At 45.3% G+C, this 19,562-nt stretch overlaps 1 long non-coding RNA gene across 1 annotated transcript; it reads right to left on the minus strand.

The window, feature by feature from the left end:
• Positions 1–3,024: 3,024 nt before the first annotated feature.
• LOC137153926 (uncharacterized) lies at positions 3,025–18,618 on the minus strand. Its single transcript, XR_010919952.1, has 3 exons — positions 18,522–18,618; positions 5,867–5,979; positions 3,025–3,368 (listed from the first exon to the last, which is right to left on the minus strand). It is a non-coding gene; the product is annotated as an uncharacterized lncRNA (long non-coding RNA).
• Positions 18,619–19,562: the final 944 nt, after the last annotated feature.

Consider the following 19,562-nt stretch of genomic DNA (forward strand, 5'->3'; position numbering starts at 1 on the left):
ATTTGGGGGCATCTAGTAAAGTGTCCTTAAACAATTCCCAATAACCAGTCACATTTTTCTTACTAAGTTCTTCCTCCCAGCTGATCTGACTCATAATTGTTCTCAGGTTGGCCCTTTTAAAGCACTATGTATATATATCATTGCATTGATCTGAATTTTATTCTGTTTGCACATTATAAATGTGATCACGTGTACATACATTACCATTAATTTTTATTTCTGTGATTAATTCCTCTTTGTCTGTCAAGAAGTGATCCAATATAGAATTCCCCTGTGTTAGATTAAACACTTTTTGAGTTAGGAAATTGTCATCTCTAATATTTAGAAATTCCAAGGATATTCTGGTACTGGTAGTATGATACCTCCACATGTCACACAAATTTAGTTCCTCTGGTAACATGCAGCTTTCTTTCCTACACATTATAGATAGATAATTAACCACTGGAATAACTTACCTCCAATGTGCAAATTTTCCATCATCTGAAGTCTTTAAATCCAGGTTGGATAGTTTACTGAAAGATATGCTGTTGCTCAAATAGGTGTTATGGGTTTGATGCAAGAATTACCAGATGAGGTTCAGTGGCTTGGGTTATGCAGGAGGTCAGAATGGATGATTATAGTGTTCCCTTCTGGCCTTAAATCCATTCCCCTTCCAAATGTTAGGGATGCCCAAGTTCAACTCCTACATTGATGGATAGAGTGCCAGGCTGAGCATCAGGAGAACGGGTTTCTGTAGTGGGTTATGCCATAAAACTGCTGCGTACCCTTGCGTGAGTCACATCCTCTCATTTTTAGTAGGTGTGTTCTACCTATACATGAGTGCGAGTATGTCTCTTTTGCCAATGAGAGTAATACTACACAACACTGACATTATTCAACTCACTTTCCTATGTACAGGTGGCACACAGGGCTATATAATAAGCCACACACCATAGACCCAGGCCTGTCAGTTCAGGTCTTGTCACCCACACTTTATAGTTAATGTAAAACTAAATACATTGGAAAAGAATAACTGATCTGTTATCTTGTGAAGAAGAGATCCAGAAGTAATCCCTTCGATACAATAAACACATGTAAATCTCCTCGACAGTAAAAGAAAGTGTATCATTAGGATCTGGGCTAGGCACATGCACTTGTTCTGGAATTCCAGAGGGAATCCTGAGCTTCTGCTCCTGTGGTCTGGGGATTAGGCAGAGAGGAAAAGCAAATCACTATGATTTATATCCATAGACAGCACATGATTCAGCCAAAGAAAACATATACCAGACTTGGTACAGTCAGTGCCAGCTCTGGACTTTCTGCTGTACTAAGCAAGCTAGGAAATATCTGTCCCTTGCATATGAACATATGAACGGCCAGACAGGATCAGACCAATGGTGCATCAAGCCCCCGAATTCTGTCTTCTGACACGAGTCAGTGCCAGATGCTCCAGAAGGGATGAGCAGAACAGGGCAATTTATCAAGTGATCCATCCAGTCCCAGCTTCTGTCAGTCAGAGGTTTAAAAACTGACCTCATGAACAGCTCTTCAGCAGTCTGCTGCCCTTTTACCTTGCTGCTATAGACACCTGCACACCCTGTCCATACAGCAGAGCTAGCCCTGGTTAGAATGGATGACGCAGGGTCTATATGTTTTCATGAATTTTCTGGAAAACTCAAAGATCATAAATGACCCCAGAGCCAAAGAGAGTCAGGGCCCAATGCCACAAGGAGCTGAATTCTCCAGTTCCCAGTGAAGTAACTGAATGAGAGATGAGGGCACCCATCACCTTGAAGGAGGTGCTCAGTACCTCACAGGCCAGCCCCTTAGACAGCAGTCCTGTCTGAACAGGCTATGGGCTCAAGTCTGGTGAACTAAGTCAGGAGACACTGGATTCGTCAACAATAATATTCTTGGCATTTCTTCAACTTTTTCCATCTGAGAATCTCAGGGAGCTGCCCTGGTTAGTTTACACTCCCTGCACCTCTTGGAGGTAAGGCAGTAGGATTAGTACCCCCCTTTCAAATGGAGGGATTGGGTGACTTCTTCAGGCTCATGCAGGAAGCCTGCAGCAGAGCCTGACCTCCTGACTGCACAGCCTGTGCCTGGAATCCCCAGACTTCCCAGGAGACGAGACCATTGCAAGGACGTGTCACTACACAAACATCACGGCATGGTGAGCTCAGCTGGGAAAGAGCTCATAAGCACAGAGCCCATCCTTGGGAATATGTTGGTCGGAGGGGATGATGTTTCTCCTGGCATGCAGGACTGTTTTTGGCAAGTGCTTCCCGCGGGATCTGGCTCTCTTGGGCCACCCTTGGTCCAGGGTTGAGGGGTCCCGGAATGTGGGTTCTTCTAAGTGGCCATTAAAATGCAACATGCTTTGCGACATGATGACGTTTTGACATCAGGGCACTGGTTGGGATCTGTGAGCTTTGTGGCTAGAGCATGACTGTAAACATGAACTTCATCTGGGATTGGTTTCCAGCTCAGGCAGAAGTAGGGTGACCAGAAGTCCCGATTGTAGGAGCTTTGTCTTATATAGGCAACTATACACCCACAAAAAAAGTTTCCCCATTTCTCACACTTGCTGTCTGGTCACGCGATGTAGGATCAATACGTCTCATTTACGCAGTAGATCTCTTGTGGCAGAATTATACAACAAGGGAGCTTTCAGATCTAAAAACTGCCCTCACTGCACCAAGCGCCTTACATCTTTGCTGCAGTAGTCGCTGCACTTCATTCTATTAAATGCATGAGCACAGCAGACAGAACACAGAGCCTGAGTCTCACTCACACGGCTGCGTCTTTACTGATGTCAGTGAAGTTCCTTCTCATTTACACCCGTGTACATGAAATTAGAATCAGGCCAGTACATATTTTGGACTTGAACAGCTGTTGCTGCAGTGCAGACCCTGCTTTTATTATACTGCAGCAGCGCCACCTACTGACACTGTGTAAGGATTGACTCCACTGCCAGTTACGTGTAAATCCCATTCTTGAGGGGTCAGTTTAGCAATGAAAAGGCACTGTGGGATGGAAGTTATAAACCCCCTGTCAGCCCTGCAGCACATTTTAAACAACAACATTTCCTTGAAATGTTTTTTTATTTCGACCAAGCGTGGGGTGAAGACAATTGATTGGCATTAAAATAACAGCCAAAAAAGCTGTTGATCACAACATAGGAATAAATTTAGCCTGATTGATATGATAGTACAATTAGACCCTAAGTATACAAAATATCACATCATTCTGGGAGGCCGTGTGGGCCAGTGGTGATGAGCATGAGTCTGGGAATCAGGTCTTCTGCTTTGTTTCCAGATCTCCCATTGGCTTTCTGTAGGACTTTGAGCAAATCATGTAGCCTCTCTGTGCCTCAGTTTTCTTGACTTAAAAACAAAGGGAATTCAATTTACTAGCTAATTACACGTACTTTCTCAAGCGAGCTACAGATTAAAAGGGGTAGCTATTATTAAAATAAAATAAACAATAAGACCTTTATGGAGCCCTCTTCTCCCAGCGCAGCAAGCTACAACCTTTGTCTCTGGCAAATCCCTTTTCAAAACAAGATGTCCACAAAATAGCCCATCCCCCATTGTAAACTGTGCTTTTACTCAGTCATAAATAGTGTGGCAGAAAGGTGTAAATAACACCTACATGTCTATCTATAATTGCATCATCTATATGTACATGTGTTATATATATATCATTATAAAATTGTTTATATGTCAACTTTTATCGTCTTACATTGGCTATATATTGTGAGTCAGAGGGTCAAAGCTGCATGCACTCAACATTTATGCATACTGCCTTATATGTGCATGCCACAGCTGTAAGTGCATGTATAAAGGGCATTTGCCTGCACTAGTGGTGAGTTAGGTGCCCTGGAAGCCAGCTGCATGCACTAATACCTGAACTGCGTGTGCAATCATGGTAGTTGCAGGCTTCTATCAGGCAATCTGTGACAACCTGGCCCTCTATGTATATCTGATAACGGACCCTTTATTTTGGAATTGGAACAGATATATTGGAAAATGAAGCTAAATAATATCACATAATACTGTACAAAATGGTGCACAGTGTAATTCATTCATTATTCTTATCTGCTTGTATGAGGTTCCACTCACTGTGGCATCTGGATGCACATACTATCATGGAGGACGTCGCAGCTAATGAATCTGGACTTGCACATTCAAGTCATAATGTGATTATAATGTATCCTGCAGGTGGCAATTTGTAGATGCTGTGGGCAGAATAAGGAGTTAAGAGCCTAGCTTTAAAGAGACTGAATGAAACAGATGTTCATGGAGTAGAAAGAGGTTTGGCCTAGTTACAAACATGGTGCCATGTAGACTGGACTTCCTATTTTCTAACTAGCCTGTTGACCACTGTAGAGAAACAAGAAACCTGGTATTTGAATGCAGGGAACAGGCTGGAAACTAGAACCAGGTAAGGTTAACATAAGAGGTTTGCAGGTCTCCACCACTCATGCTGAGGCTTCCAGACTCAGGTATTCAAAATGGCAGCACCGTTTCTTTTGAGACCAGGATTTCACAGTAGGTGCGGTATGGACAGCCTCTTCTGAAGCATCTGGTCTAGCCACCGTCAGAGACAGTATTCTGGACTGGATGCCCAGTGGGATTGTTCCCATCCAGGTATTTCCTGTGTGCCTAAAAGCACGTTTTATCTTGTCTCTTTGAATGGCTGCTAGAGAGTGACGCACTGTACTGCACTCTGAGTGTTCCCAAACAGTTACTGCAGTGAAATGTCTCCACTGAGGAAGGTAGAGAGTTCAGGGTGTACTTCAGTGAGAGCCTTTTTCTCAAGAGCACTTCCTCAAGCAAACAAATAATGAAATGGATTGTTCCAGTCCGAAATCAGGAAATTCCCTGCTCAGGCAGACACGGCCTTCATGGAAGGGCTTTTCAAAGCATAAACAGGACATTAGGCCTTTGGACAAGGGGTCAGAGTTTGCTATTTTTGCTGATGCAAACAGAAAGGCACAAACGTGCTATGGGCAGACCCTGATCTCGTTCGTGGTTCTAACACAGAAACATAGATTTGGCAAGAGACAAGATCAATGTTTATATATGTGTTTGAGCCAACGCTTTGTGCAATGTGTAACACAGACATATGTAGGGTTTAGGTACGTAAATAAGGTGGGTGCTGCAATGTATGGTTTTCATTACTACGGGTGAAAGGGATCACCAAACCTGACCAACCTCAGGCTTTTTGCCCAAGCCGCAGGGGGCTTTCTCAGGCTCCCAGCCCTGCCTCAATATTCTAATGGTCTTTCAGCAGTTCCACTGTGAAAACAGAACTGGACAGTAGCAGAGGGAATGAGAGATGATAGGGCCTTGGTGGGCCAGCTGCAAAGAAGACCCCACTTTAGTCGAGGAGCCCCTGCTAAAATAGTGAACATATGGGCAAATTTCTCCAATTTGGTTGGATAAAATTAGTCACCTATATTCATATTTAGACATCCCAATTGATGACTTGATTTCCAGGGGTGCTGAATTCCAGGGATTTCAGCAGGAGTTGTGGGTGCTCTGCAGCACTGGAAATCAAGCCTTGCCTTAAATACTTAGATGTAATACTTACCTATGGATTTAGCTGCCTAACTTTAAGCACCAACTTTGAACATGCTGGCCACTATTTTTCTGGTTAAATATGTATGTTTGTGTGGGTGCAGAGCCTCAGATCCACTGAAGTCAATAGAGCCACGACAATTTACATCAGCTGAGAATCTATCCCCTAATGTTGTTGTTGGGTTAGTTGGCTTGTGTGGTTGTGGGTTTCCCCCTACCTCGCAAATAAAAATCACAGTGAAAAGAAAGACTTTTCAATCCCCCTTTGCACACAGGTTGGTGACCATTCAATTGCTGACCTGGCTGAGGCAGTATTGATGGATTGTGACAGCGTGTGCGGTCCATTTTCATCTATGTTGGGGGGCTTCAAGGATGTGCCAAGGTTCAAAAGAAACTGCATTCCAGAAATGACCTGGTGAGAAAGATCAGAGTGAATTATTTTCTTGACAGAGTTCAGCTGGATCAGAGGAGACTGCAAAGTTCTGATTTCGACTGTCAGAGCGGTAACGGTGACTCAAAATAACTGGCCAATCAAAGCCATCTTTGGCCCAAGCAGTTTTGTAACAAAAATCTTGAGCTCCCTTCACAGTGTTGCAGGCTGATTTCTTCCCTGCTGGCTCTGCTGATCACTCATGAGTTAGGAGCCACAGTTTACCACCCGCACTATTCCCACTGGTGGAGCAATGGTGGAAGCTGTAAAGCGGATGGAGTTCAGGTGTTTCAAAGGATGCCCCTTGTAGGTCTGTCCAAAACACAGTTGTGCCTTTCAACCATAGTTGGGGCTTTACCGGAGGTAAATGATGAGTTGTAATTTCCCTAGTGTCCAGAAGGCCCCTTGTTGGTTATGTCAATTCTGTGGAAAAAATGTACGACTTCAGTCTCTAGTACTGAATGCTGGCACTTGTCACTCACACTGCGTGAAGTCCTGGGCCCCTTGAAGTCAATAGGAGCTTTGTCACAGACTTCAATGGGACCAGGATTTTGCCCACTCACTTTCTTTTTAAAAGGAGAGAGATCTATGAAACTACAAGCTCAACTTCAGTAGTTTCAGATGTATCAGAAACGCTTCCTGGAGAGAGGATCTAGAAGCACAAAGAGAGTTAGAGCTTGATCAAAGGCATCCAACATGACTGCATGCAAAAGCAAGGTCAGCCCTTACAAATTGGATAGACCTTTTAAAGGGAGTAAGTCAGAGTCAAAAGAAGGTGCACAATGGGGACCTCAGTGACTTCCATAAAAGCCTTATTTCAGGACCTGACACGGATCTAATCTAGCAGGTCAGCAAGGCTGGGAGAGAGGTAAGAAGGAGCTAGCTATCTCCCTGGGGATGGCACAGTGATCAGAGACAGCGGAAATGGAGAGGGAAAGAGGGAAATGGACATCATTCAGGAGGCAGAGAGGTAGCAACTGACACAATGTTATATATCAGTGCCCTGGAGCTGAAAAGCTCTACTACAGGTCCCATAATCATAATTATTATTATTAAAAATTGTACATGTGTATAGCACCTTTTACCTTGAAGGATTCCAAAGGGCTTTATGATCAGTACTGCACACACCAAATGAATGGATAATTCCCTACTCAGTTTATATATGCAATCACCACTGTCCAGAGCAATTAGCTAATGTGATGCATTTGCACATGCAATTACCTGACTTGTGCATGCAGTGGCAGTAACTGTAAGCATACATTAGCAGCACTGCATATGCCTTTGAATGTTACTAACCTGAAAATCAGGCCCTGAGTATATAAAATCACTTGTCACTAAAATGAGGTACATTGAGGGTGGAATATAACTGCTTGTAGTGCACAGCTATACTATACAACAGTATACTTTGGTACAGTTTCAATAGGCTATGGTGTCCTTCTCCACCTGTCCCAGACAACCGTTTAAGACAGGAGGAGAGGGACACCATAGCCTATCGAAACTACAAGCAGAAACTAAATTCCCAGAACTGCTGAGCCAAGTCTTGCATAAACTGCGACAGGACCTTTGTGGTCGTGTTTGGGGCTGCTGGATCTCATCGAGAAGTCACTGCACCAACGGCACAGCACCTCACCGGGACATTGGTTCAGAGGGAGAAGTACCACTGCCTGCAACATCAGGGCTTTCATTCCTTCTAACTACATGTCAATCCTAGCCCTGCTTAGTTGGAAAGATCAAAGCCTAAGGTGGCAAGATCGGTGTCGTGGGAGGTTTAAATAGGAAACCAAGTTAGAAATATTTTTTTTTTCCTCTCAGTGACGTGAGCCAGCATTTGCCTCAGTAGGCTCCACATCCAGAAAGGAATCTTCCCGATTCCTATTCCTTTTGCACTGAGCCAGGGGATAATATAGCCCGTGCTTAAAATAGAAGGGGGGGGGTTGTCTCAGGTGGGCACAGAACCCTGCTGAGGGGTGTCCTTTGAGCACTGTTTTACCAAAGCTGCTGCTCCCAGACTGTGATAGAAGCCCCACCCCACACACTTCTTTTCAGACCTCTATGCACTGAGTGCAGCTTTTGCCTAACAGAGAAGTGTGTCACTGGGTCGCTCGTTTGGTCCTCTAGCACCTTATTGATTGCACAGCAGCATGTCTAACACCTTTCTGCTCTGTGCCTTTTTTCTGCCAGCGTGAATAGCCCCATCAATCTGAGTCAGAATCAAGCATGGGTGCAGAGAACTGTCCCTGTCTCACCATCTAAGACATTCTAAGCAATTCCAAGTGCACAGATGGAATGGAGGTGGGAACATATGAGAACCTGCAGCCTGCTCCATTCACACAGCGCAAAGCCCGGGCCTGATCCAGAGACTTTCCACAGCCAGAATACAAATAAGTAGATGAGCAATGGAATGAAGAATTTCATCACTATTTCCAGTCAAATGCCTTTGAGACATTCATCAGTATTACTCCTTCTCCAGCTCTCCAAGTAGTTGCCTATAATCCAGGCAGCCGAGTGTGTATTAACAGAGGCAAGCTGAATGTCTGGCACTAAATGGGTGTGCACGTGGGCGGAGAGGCTATGGGGTGGGAAGGACAGAGAGAGAAATGTGCAGGAGCAGCCCAAGCAGGGGGTGAGGCAGAACCCACAGACTGCTTGAATTCTGGGACCAGATTCTCCCAGTGGCGGGATACCAATAACTCCTATTGAAAACTATGGGAATTCCTGCTATCTGCATTGGGATGAATCAAATCTTAGGACACAGACAATCTCATTCAGTGCATCATGGGAGCCAAGGGACGAATTCAGGCCTGGCACAAGTGGGCTCAATTCCACTGTCCAAACAGCACAGAGACATGGGAAAGTGGGACAATGGGACATGATGTCCCAGGGGAAAGCAAGTATCACACACTACATGGAAAATACAGTGCTGATCTGCTCTGCCTGAGCAGAGCAAGGTGCTGAAAGGAGAGGGCCTGGGCACTGCCTGCAATCAGAAAAGAGGGTGTGGTCTCATTAAAAAGGGGCAGGGACAGGCTAAAATTGGTCCACATGTCCTCATCCCTGCAAACATGCATCAGCAAAGCTGTCCCAAGCAACTGTAACGCACACCCATAGCGCATGCAGGGGCAGAAGGTAGGCGTTACAGTGAGGAGTCAGCATGGCAAAGGGAGAGACCAGCAGCTGGACATCAGAGCAGCATGGTGATGAAGCCACAGCCTACACGAGCATCACAGTCCAGGTCATGCTCTGAAGACAGCCTGGGGACTGTCGAAGAGAGAGAAAGAGCCACATGAATGAGCTGTGGTGCTCGCACACAGGCACCACAGTTAGCAGCAGAGCTAGGGTCTGGGGCTTTCTAAACCGTGGACACAGGTCTCTTCACTTGAACTAATGGGATAATTCTTTAGTTGTAAGAAAACAGTAGGCTGTTACAGTCACTGGGCTCAGCTCCTAGCAGGAGACATGACCGCACTCAGTAAGCCAGAGTATTATACATGACAGAACAGGGTGAGGGTGAATTCTGTGACAGCGGCGCACAAGCTGGAGCACAAAGAGGAGGGAGCCTAGGAGAGGGACATATGGTGACCTGTTGCAGTTAGCCACTTTCAAGCACCAAACAGCATAGAAGCAAAATATCCTGTGATTGAATTAAGAACTCTGGCATACACCAGCCATCCGTATACTGTCAATTTTCTTATGTTACCTGGGTAGACTGAGTTTAAAAGTTAATTGTGTTACATATCTGTGTATAAGCAAGCTGATATGTTGTCATTAGGGGATCCCAGTTTTCAGTACTTCTTTTTTGCTATGGCAATGTGTCCAATTTTAGGTAACTAATGGCTCCATCTTAAGAAGCACTAACCAGTGTTTATCTGTGGTGTAATATCTTTCCTCTCTCAAATGCACCCAAAAATCATATGTGCTGGTTAGAATTTTTGTCCCATAAATAGGACATCACAGCAGCAAAGTTTGTAATTAACATCCTCACCTGGATCTCCCTCCATGAAACAGCATTTCTTTGAAGATAAAAATACTGTTACATTATAAATTAAGTATAATAAATCATCCCACACACTTTTCTACAGCTATATTTGGTTTCCTCATTTTTTTGCTATTTACAATTTTCAAGTGAGAAAAACTATTTTTAAAAATGCAACAAAATGAACACATTCCTTCTATCACAGTGATGAAGGTGGTATAAGAATAGAATAGAATAACCACTGTTTCTGCTCCTACTCACGTTGGTGCAATTCTTCCATCAACCTAGCACTGGTCTACACTGGGGGTTAGGTCTATATAGCTACCTCTCTCTGGGAAGGGCGGGGGTGCATTTCACCCTGAGAGATGTAGCTATACCAAAGAAAATTCCTAGTGTAGACCAGGTCTTAACTGAGTTACTCTGGATTTACACCAGTGATGTAAATCAGGCCCTGGTTCTCCAGTTTTTCCTTCTGAGGTGTTTCTTTCTGTTCCTACATCAATAAAAACTTAAAATGTTGAACCCCTGTTATTCAGATTTAAAGAGATGTGGTTAGATAGTTAAGCTTTCAAAATTAACTTTTGTGTGAGAAAAAAAGTGGTTCTCTATCAATGGCCATGGAGAGAAATGTTTTCATGAAATACAAATCAGCAAAAATATTTGGGTTAGATTGAAACCCTCACCAGCAAGGCTGCACTGTGCCCAGGCAAGAGAATGAGAAAATGCAACTGACTTCACAAAAAAAAACATCTTTTCTATGCCAGCAAAATTAGAATTCCTAACTCGCCATCAATACAGCTTCCTGGGTGTTAGTGATGGGGGACTCTGTAATTCAGATATAGCTCAGATGTTCTGCTCGATTCCAGAAATCATCCCTATTCAGGCCAGCACCTTTCATCCCTTCCACAAGCCAATTTTTACCCCTTTTATCTGTGTGCTAATTTAATCTGGTTCCTGAATCCAGTGGCCCGCTAGCCACATGCAATAGGAGCTCTCTGTGAAAAAGCAAACATCCGCAGGTATTGATGAAAATGGAGACTTTGGTGTTGTCAGTTATAAAGGATAAAGGCCACATTTTATCACATTGATTTGTCATTAATGTGGGAGAGGTAGTGTTTTATTTTTTAAAAGCTGCCTTTTTTTGCATCCTCTCTTTGGATTCAGGAATGTGGTGAGATGGATTCTAAAAAGGGATGGCAGTATTGCACTTTCTTAGTTCTACTCTCCACTTTGTGCCAGCACAGATGGAAAGAGGCGTACCTGGGACCCATTCTCTGTAATATCATGAACCTCTAGTGACTGACTTTCTGTGTTGTGAGTAGAGCTGAATGAGTTTAGGAAAAATGTCTTTGCCTGTCTTCTGTCTTTATAAACACAGTGCAATTTTCTTCCACTGTGGGTATTTGACAGTATAAGTGTGATTGGTAATATAAGTCACATGATATTGTTTCTGTTCCCTGGTTGGATGAGTGTAAAAAGCTCATGCTCCAGAAATAGTTAAACATAAAATATACTTCTCATAAGTCAAACTCGACAGCAGGAATGTTTGCAGGAAGCAAATGTACAGAAGGGGTGAATGCGGGAAAGTGAACTTAGGGAAACAAGAGGACATTTTTTGTTGACAGGTTGATTAAAATAAAAGTAGTGAGTGTCTGAAGCTGCTCAGTATTATTGGACTAAGTCCCAGTGGAAATGAGTCAGTGGGCAGAATGCAGGTGAGGCAGCCAAAGGTGTATGGTAAATGCAGTTTATCATCTGACTCAGTCATTTATCACATGACTATCATCTCCACATATGTGGTGTACAAATGTAGAAATAAGAATAGTAAATTGTTGACTGTGACACTGCCTCGTGCTGTTATGTATGGTGACTGTAGTGAAATTTTAACCTATTGTAATAAGCTGGTGTGTGTGCACATCTGCATGCACCAGTGCCCACTATTGGAGGAAATCAGTACTGCTCAAATGGATATCACTGAAAGCAGTGTAAGAACCATCACTGCTTCAGAGACAGTTGTGTATCTCCCACAGCACCGGGTGTGCAGAGGGAGCATGCTCACTGCTCCACTTCTTAGGAGGATGCAGTATGCCCTCATCTCTGGAGTCTACAAAGCTCTCACTCCTGCCAGTGTATAATCAGGAGTAACACCATGTAAATCAAAAGGAGAAAACTGGTGTGAAACTCATGTAGTGAGATCAGAATTGGGCCCAGTGGGCCAAATTTATATCTGGTCAATAATGATACAGCAGAGACAAACTTGATTTAATATGTGTTTTCACATGTATGTGTATGTCATCATCTATCTATCTATCTATCTATCTGCTAATACAGCAGTATAAAGAAAAATCAGATGCCTGTAGAAAACTCTCAGGATGTTACTGAGATCTCTAGGTAAGTTATAATTTTAGGAAAGCCCCTCAAAGCTAACTTACCATCATACTAACACTCCATGTATTTCGTGACTATGCAATTCAGAGCAGTGAACAAGACACTGTACATATCGGTGGGTGATATTTCATGATTAGATTCCTTAATAATGTTCCTTTATAACTAGAGATGGCAGCCCACATCCATACCTCTACATGTTCTAAGAGTACATGGAGAATAGGTAGACTCGAATCTCTGGATTTGAAGATCTGAACCCAACTCTGGTTTTAGTTTAGCTTCAGTCAGGAACCCCAACCAGAAGGCACTTATGACTAGATCAAGTTCAGATAAGCCTAAAATTTCACTTATTTTTGTACAAAAAGCCAGTCGTATGCTTTCACACTAAATGGCTTTTTTAGATTAGCCAAAAAGAAAGAACAAAAGTAAAGCCTCCATAAAAGAGTACACACTGTGTTTCTCTCTTTAACAGGCGCAAGTGAACTGACACAAAATGGCAGCTCTTTGCAACAGTAGCAGAAATTTAAAGGTGCAGTACACTGAAAAAAATCAGAATGTTTATGTTGCTATGTATGCTAGTCATAAAAACAGTTGTCCCAGCGATATTTTTGACCAAAGTGGTGGAAAATTTGCACGAACTGCTGATCTCATGAGATTTCCACCATTTGGAGCTGAAATCTCACACGAACAAATGCAAAAGGAACAAGAAAAAGGCCAAAAAGTTTTCTTGGGGAGAGGCCTTTAATAAGAATTCCACTGGCTCCCCAGGGAAACCCCTCTATTGGAATTCCCACAGGTATCCCAGGAGCCCTAATGAATTCTGCTCTGCCCATATACTGCACCACTGTGTCAATATTTTCCATGGTGGTAAAAAGCAGGACATTCACTGTTCCATGCCCAAATGTAACAGATCATGTGACAGAGGCAATGGAAGAGACTTGAAATAAAAAATAATTTTGAATGGACGTATGACAATCCTAGTAATTCAAGTGAAAGAGGGTTATGTATGAAGGATGCATTGCACATTATTGCTTTATTTAGTAAGACATATTGAGTTGTAACATCTTTTTCATGCACAAAAGTCAGGCATTTGTCCTTCTAGTCCACCATCCTGCCTTTGGCAGTGGCCAAATGCCATATGCTTCAGGGGAAGGTGTAAAACACTGTATAATAGATCTCGCTTATTGTGCAGTGCGACACATTACAGAGAGAAATCCTTTCCTGTGGTGATCAGCTTTTGATCACTCTTCCATTGTCTTAGTTTGCATAACTATAAACGTTATTAAAGCAGTGATGCAAAATTTCACATGGTCAGGGTGAGGATTTATTTTATTATTGATGAGTGAGTGTAGAGGAGATGGCCTGTCCCTCCTTGTCAGTCTTGGAGGGAGGCCACACCCCCTCGCTGCTGCACCCGTGTGGGCAAGGTTTAAGCAGGGGATTAGCTCTCCTCAGTTTATAGTCTCAAACCCTCAGGTGGGTCAAAGTACATAAGCAGTCTTGAACCCCTGGTGGGGCAGAGTGGGGCAGGCAAGCAGTCTTTAGCCCCAGGCCCTCAGGCGGGGCAGGGCAGGCAAACACTTTATAGCCCAACGAGGTTTCTCAGACTGGAGTGAGGCTACCACCCCAGGGGTGGGGTAGCAAGAGGAGAGGGGGGCATGGGCCCTCCCTACTTCACTGCATCCCAGACCAGGGCGCTATCAGTGGCAGAGTATTCTGCCACTGGGTCAATGGAGCTCCAGCCACAACTCACTGACAGGCACTCGAGTGCAAGACCAGTCGGACCTAAGTCGGCTACCCCTGGGCTACTTCTTCCACCCCTGTGCCTATGTACCTGTGGCCAAGGGTCATCATCTACCTCCTTGGTGTACGTCGCCAGTAGTAGTCCAAGCAAGTCCTCACTGTCTGGCTGTCCAACAGCTCAGGCAGGTTGGGTGAGTCCTCAAAGCAGCTGGGGTCCTCAGTTTGCTCTCCAGCAGCAGGCAGAAGATGTCCTTCTTCAGCAGCTGCTTCCTGTCTGAGCTGTAGGGCCCTTTTTATAATTCTGGTTCCTGTTCTGGCTCCGCCCTTCTACTTCCAGCGTGGTGGGTGGGGATTTCCTGGCTCCACCCTCCAGGGGGTTGAGTGGCAGTCCTTCCCTCTCAGTCTCTGAAGGAGGCCACGTCCACTCACTACAGGGAGTAAAATCCCTCAAGCATTTGTTATTATTATCAAAGCATAGTTTGATACAGCATGGATGTGCCTAGGTTGGTAAATATTCCCAAGCATTTCATAAAGCTAATGCCTTAATAATATTATTCATCATCATATTAGTCAACCCTCTTATAAAATCCAGCCCCGGTTCCTGTGGCTACAATTGCACAGACTGAGCTCTGTTTGCATGAAAAAAGCATTCTCTTTCATTGTTTTTACATTGGCTGCCCCTTAATTTTATGGGGTGACATCTCCTTTGCATATTATGTGGCAGAGTAAAAGAAAGAAGGACCATCCCCCCCAAAAAAACCCCAAATCAACCAACCAAACAAAACCCACCTCCCCCCACCTTTCCGGAAAGGTTCTAGCAGAAATCACCCAGAGTTTGTTTGTGGTGGAGCAGCAAATGAACACACAGTAGAATGACTGTTCTGGAATACAAAGCAACTCTGAAAATCACTGTGCTTGCTTTTGATTGTAATCAAGGCTGCAAATGTTTGTATGCTCTTCACTTTCACTGCTCTCATCGTCCGTCCATCAGAAAGCTCCTGTCCTGTACATCTAGAAAGCTAATACCTTTGGTTGTCTTCACATTTTTCAATCTTTTAAAATCGGTATCCTGCATATAACCATTTTTAAATTGACTGAACTGAAGAGAAAGCACACTGAATTTTACAAACCTTATGTAAATTAGTTTCATGATAACTCAGCAGCTTTTAAAACAAAGAACATGTTGCACATATGAAAGATCACTGATTTGTTGCCCAAGATAATGAAAACCTATTGAGTTATCTAGCCTATTCCCCTGGCTGATACAATGCATCTTGGTCAAGATGTCCCCAGGAGACATTTATTTGTGGGGCAAAGGAAAAAAAGGGAATTCGTAACAGGTCCACTGCATCAATTCAGCCTCTGGTCAGAGGCTATGTCATCTAATGGTTATAGCAGGAAGCTGGGAGTCATGACTTCTGGACTCCATATTGAGTTCTGTCATGGTAAGTCATTTAACTGAGCTGTGCCTGATTTCTCTGCCTTATCTACTTCACAGGGAGGTGATGAAGTTTCACTAATTCAAATTTGTCAGCACGTTGAGCATTTCACATGAAAAGGGCTAGAGAAATGCAAAAGACTTATTATTATCTATAATCTGTAGACAAATGTCATTGTGAGAAGCTGGTTAGTAATTAGATTTTCCCCTGATTTAGATGGCTGTGGTTTGGATGGTTTTGAACACTCTTGATCAGGGAAGAGCTTAGGTACAGGCTCCTTTGATACTATATGTAAGGGGCTATGGCTGGATTTGCACTGGGACTTTGACAGTCAATCACCAACAGGCCAGTCTCAAACCATTCTCCTCTGACTGTGGTGTTTGAGCCCCATGACTTCTCAGAAAAGGACATGATTTTTTCTGCTCAATCGTATGGGGGGAGTGCCTTGGGATCTCAGGTTTGCAACACAATTCTCTGTGGTGAGTGCTATAACACTTCCTTCCAAGCCCTGTTGCAATCCCTGCTGGGGCTGTGGCTGGAGTTGTTCAGAACAGGACCCAGCAGAAACTGGGAGATACCTTTCTGGAAGAATAAATGGCAACCAAATGAGTCCAAGAAGAAAGACAGTCCAGTGTTTAGAGCCATAGCCTGGGACTTGGAAGATCCAGATTGAAGTCCTTATTCTACCTTATTCAGATTTCCTGTATGGCAAATCACTTAGTCTCTTTATGCCTCAGTTTCCCAGCTGTAAACTGGGCATAACACTACTTCCCTATCACAGAGAGGGATTGTGGAAATAAATTAAGGATTGTGAGATGCTCTGACACTCTGGCAATGGGGACCATCAATATGAGATGAATTGTTGTGCTGGTGGGAAGAAGAGAGCTTGAAGTAATGGGTAGAATATCCTGTTTCTTTCCAAATGTGCCCCACATCCATTTTCTTCTCTAGAGGAAGCCCCATCTGTACATCATCAGAATGGAAACAAAATAGATCAAGATCCATCTCCATTGTTGAGTTGGTTCTGTAATTTGATGATTGTCCTCTACTTTCTTTGGGGAGGTGGTGTTTGGGGCGTGGGAGAGTTAGGGGGCTCTATGGCTGTAATTTTTCCTCTCTGTGGTTGTTTCTTTTTGGGAGGAGGAAGCGAGTTTACGTACAATGCTTTAGTTTCATTTTTATTGTTGGGGGTTTTTTTTTGTTTCTTTATTAGTTTTGTTTCTTTTCATTTTGTTCCTTGTCTGCCTCCTTTTTGGTAGCCTTGTTTCCTCTTTTTCCTAATATGAAATTAGCAGTCCCAGAGCAGCAGCACTTTGCAACGTTTACTCTCAAACACTAGTGGATGAATTGGCATGCCTGGGGAAGTGTAAAAACACCTGCTGAGATTTTAATTTTTTCTGGACAAAAGACAGTGAGAGATTTGTCCAAATCTTGAAACAAAATTGTATTTCCCTGAGTATCCCAGGAGTTGCAGAATGTAGGGGTTATTTTACTCTTTATAAGAGTTACTCTCAGGTATGGGTTAACTGATTGAATAAAACAAACTCACCTACAAAATAATTGCCCTAAACTTCCATTGGACCTTATTTAAAGTATCTTCCTTCATCTCCCATTAGTATTTATTTTGCAATTTGGATTCAGGAAGCGTATGTGAATAGAAAGCAGTGTTTTTTTTTTGTGGGGGGTTACCATTAAAATATTGTTATATATGATTACATTTGTTATATATATATATTACGTACTATGCAATATTATGGCTATTAAGTTACAGCATCATTGAGGGTCTGCTCATGCACAGAGCTATAACAGCAGGTATTGTTACCTAAAATCAATAGCAATTATAGCCCTGATCTTGAAAAAGGGGCTGATCATCCCTGTGCCTTAACTTTTATTCCTGCTTGGAACAGAAGGGTCTGTGGATCCCTTTGCAGGTGAAAGACATATAAAAGTGGTCGACATTCTTTGCAGGATTAGGCCCCTAGATTTTAAGGCAGAGACCAAGTTGTCTTCTGTGTCTCCTATGGCTACAAACACATTGACCACGTTGAAATATAACAACAGCAAAAACAATAATAATGTCACTCCTGTGTATTAACAACAACAAACTAAGGGACCTGATTTCCTCTGACAGTACCTTTTGCAACTCTTCCTAATATTATGAAGAGTTAAGTGTGTGTGCAAAATAAACAAAGGACAGCTTCAAACTGAGACAGCTGATTATAGCTCATCCAGCTACCTTTAAAGTTAAGGGGAAAACTCCTGTTGATATCAGTGGATCATAGGGTCCACACACTGTACGATAATAAACACACGATAATAGTACTCGAGACTTTTTTCCTATGGGAGTCTGTCCCGCTAGAGATACTGCCTGTGAACACTCCAGGTCATCAGAGTTCAAGTCCATGATCTAGTCCCACGCGAACAGCATGCACACACAGTAGCCCTACCAGCATTGCTTACAATCAGCTGGTTGTCACAGCCCTGCACGGCCAGAGCAGGAGAGACTCTTAAGATGTGAATGGGAGTGGCTGATGATGAGCTGGCATTTTCACTGCCTCCCGGATCGGTGGGTTAGAGGGAACCACACTGCGGTGAACGTACATTCTAGTTCCTGTGGACGGCTCGGTCAGTTTCTAGACGCTGGAGCCCATTATTTTGTCCTAAAGGCTTTTTGCCTTCTTCACATCACCGCGCCCGTCTCCAGCTGCAGTTAAGAAACGACATTGTCTGTTGGGCAATGCACTGGGGCTTGCGGAGCTGAGATGGGAACCCGGGGGGGGGGGGGGTGGGCATAATCAATGAACGAGCCTGAGGCATGAGGAGAGGGAGAGAGAAGAGAAGAGGCGACCCTGTTAATAAAGTCTTCCCGTCTGAGCACTAGTGACGGTGCTGAAGGGGAAGCCCCCGGATACCCCTAGTCAATCGCATTTCCCTATCTGTCCATTCCTCCCTCCCCCGGATAGCATCTCAGACATGCCATTCACCGCCACACGGAGCGGAGAGGATACACAGGATCTGCAGGCTGCACCGCGTGGGAACGGTGGGAGGATTCACCGTGGGAGATCCCGGGGCACAGGCAGCGAGGGGCTCCGGAGGCTGCACGGTGGGCGCCGTTGGGAGACGCCTGGTGGGCAGAGGCGGAGTATCAAGCGGCGGGGCCGCGCGGCGGTGGGGCGGGCTCGCTGCGGACGTGGGGCTTGTTGCGCAGGGCGGGTGTCTCTCTCTCTCCCCAGCGCTCTGCGAAGGATGGAGGCGAACGACTAAAGTTCGTGGGGCCGGTGGGCGCCTCCTGCTCCCCACCCCGGATCAAAGGAGGGAGCCCCGGGGACAGACGGAAGGCAGAGGCTGGCTGGCGGGGGGGGGGGGAGGATGCTCAGGGAGATGAAAGCGGAGGGGGTGGGGCAGCTCTGGCAGGACGCGTGTGATGGGGAATGAAAGCAGCCGCCGGAGCCCCCCGGCCCGCAGCGCCCAGCCTAGCGTGTGCGGCTGGCCCCAGCCCAGGGGGGCGCGGAGCACATGCGCCGTGAGAGCACTGCGGAGTGCCAGGCTGGGCGAAGCTCCGGGCACACACACGCGCAGAGGCAGCCGCCGTCTCTGCATCCCCGGCTCTGCACCCGCCTTCGCCTCCCGCGCCGCCAACATGAGCGCCCCGGCCGGCCGCCCCGGCTCTCCGGCCGCCCAGCTCTGAAGGCCGCGCCCGCCGCCAGTAGCAGCAGCAGCAGCGCAGAGGTGCGGGTGGCCCCGGGGGAGGGGAGGGGAGGGGGGGCTCGGCTCTCCCTGCCCGTGCCGGGGGGTGGCGGGGCGTGGGGGGCTGCCCGGCCCCTGGGCATGACGATGCAGGGGCTCTCCAGCCGTTTGCATGGCGGGGGGCGAGGTTTCTCGGGGCAGGGGGGGACGCAGGGGCGCGTGCGGACTCTGATCCCCCCCGTGCGGGGGTGGCTTGGGCGGGGCGGGAGGTTCCCATCCCATCGCACGGGGGCGGCCGGGTGGGTGCAGGCGCGGGGACACCGGAGCTGCCGAGAGCC

Source organism: Emydura macquarii, unplaced genomic scaffold (genome assembly GCF_026122565.2).
Source record: "Emydura macquarii macquarii isolate MOO-44397 ecotype Brisbane River unplaced genomic scaffold, CSIRO-AGI_Emac_v2 contig_1253, whole genome shotgun sequence".
Taxonomy (NCBI): Eukaryota; Metazoa; Chordata; order Testudines; family Chelidae; genus Emydura; species Emydura macquarii.